This window comes from Selaginella moellendorffii, unplaced genomic scaffold (assembly GCF_000143415.4).
Source record: "Selaginella moellendorffii unplaced genomic scaffold, v1.0 SELMOscaffold_234, whole genome shotgun sequence".
NCBI classification, from domain to species: domain Eukaryota; kingdom Viridiplantae; phylum Streptophyta; class Lycopodiopsida; order Selaginellales; family Selaginellaceae; genus Selaginella; species Selaginella moellendorffii.
The window spans coordinates 23723-25705 of NW_003314493.1; the positions used below are offsets into that span (position 1 = coordinate 23723).

Below are 1983 nucleotides of genomic sequence, written 5' to 3' on the forward strand. Positions count from 1 at the left end.
TCCACTCCACTAGGAACTCCTTGTCCTTCACAATCAAACCAGCAGATGCGACTGTGTAGCATGCAGCGATCTAACAAGTTGTTTCTTTTTTTTTTTTTTTCCTGTTTCAGTGCTCATTGAGAAGCATATAGCAAGCTTTACATCTTGCAAACTATTTCTTGTTCTTGGCTCCCTCCAAGCTCCAACTTCCAGGAATCCACCGAATCCTGTCTGCCATTACTGCTCCTCATTCCTGTGCTTGTAGCTCTCCTTTCTCCTCGGGACAGCCACAGCTCCACGGCCGTCGGGTCTAAGCTCTATTTTTTTTGAGTCTCTCAAGCCCCTGTTTGTTCCAGGTTCTCGAGGCTGGAACCACGACTAGAATCAAGGTTTTTCACTCTCTTGCTTTTTGCTATTCTCTTTCGAGGCTTAAAGTTCCTGTTTGTGCCAGGTGCTCGAGGCTGGAACCAAGAGAAAAAACAGAAATTTTCGTCCCTGTACTTCTCCTCGGGACAGCCACAGCTCCACGGCTCCATGGCTATTGGCCCCATGCATTTCACAGTCATCTCTACAGAACATGACTGGAGCTCGACCAGCGAACAAGTATGCATTCTTATTCTTTTCATCTTTCCTTCAACGAAACCTTCTTCTACAGTACGCTTGGATGAAATCTGACCTTGAATCTGTCGGCAGATTCAGTACACCATGGATAGTTTTCACAGGGTAACTGTTTTTATTCACATTTTCATTCTGTAAACTCATGTGTGCTATTTTTCTTTCAGTCATCGACCTATGTACTCCACTCAACTGCGGGGGATTTATTTCTAAACTTTACCAGGTGTGGATCCGAAATTTGTAGCAGCTGTGGAACCATTGCTCTTGAGAAACAAGGTAAAACACGAGCTCTTCAAAGGGAAAACTAGAATGAAACTGTCTTTTTTCTTTTTTCTTTTTTTTTTTTGCACAGGTTGATTTAGCAGTGTGGGGGCATGTTCACAATTACCTGCGAACTTGTGCTGTGTTTCAGGGCGCTGCCTGCAGCACCCGATCAAGGATTTAGCAGGCGTCGATTTCTTTGACACTACAATTTACTCAGCTCCAGTTCACACCGTGGTTGGCATGGCTGAATTCACCTTGGATGACTTCCCTCATAATGTAAGCTTGCAGCTTTGTTTCCTATATTCAAGCTCTTTATATGGTATTGATATTCTACCTTTTCTATTTTTTTTGTCGACAGTTTAGTTCATGGAGCTTGATTCGAAGGTCGGCATTTGGATATGCAAGAGTGACAGCTGATAAGACAAAGCTACTGTTTGAGGTAGATGAATTGCGTTCTTGGTTCTTGCATGTTATTTATTTATTTTTCATTCCAGTACATTACAACGGACGGACAGTAGCTGACCGATTTAAAATTGCCAGGCTAGATTGGGGATTTTCCAGGCCATGAACGATTTCAAGCTTTACAAGTTCAATAGTTGGCTTGTAGAGCTTGCTGATTTACTTGACACTGCCAAGAGCTCTTGCTTTGCTGCACAGCACCTGTTTTTGGATCTTGCCAGTCGCAGTTTTGTCCAAGGCTGTGAGAATGACGATGCTCTTTGGCACCATGAACTTTGGTAAATGCTGTCGATACAACAAGAGTATCTCCTCCTTGTTGCTTCTCACGCCGTGCTTGAGGGACACAAACGCACATGGAGACTCACGCTGTGCTTGAGGGACACAAACGCACATGGACCACTGCTCATCTGGCTGCGCCACCACAGCAGCTTCCAACACTGCTGGATGCCTGGATGAAAAAGAAGCAAACTTTAACAAGAAACAAAGAAGGAAAAACTCTCCTTTTACCTGTACAAGATGCTCTCCACTTCCAGGCTGCTAATGTTCTCCCCTCCAGAAATGATAATATCCTTGGCTCGATCCTTGATCTTGATGTATCCATTGGGATGCCAAACTGCCAAGTCCCCAGAGTCTGGATTGTTCAAGTATCCCTTGAACACCATGTTC

At 44.2% G+C, this 1983-nt stretch overlaps 1 long non-coding RNA gene across 1 annotated transcript; it reads left to right on the top strand.

Moving 5' to 3' along the window:
* Positions 1 to 412: 412 nt before the first annotated feature.
* Positions 413 to 1514, top strand: LOC9648469. Its single transcript, XR_002991440.1, has 6 exons — positions 413 to 582; positions 635 to 702; positions 762 to 870; positions 947 to 1134; positions 1217 to 1297; positions 1353 to 1514. It is a non-coding gene; the product is annotated as an uncharacterized LOC9648469 (long non-coding RNA).
* Positions 1515 to 1983: the final 469 nt, after the last annotated feature.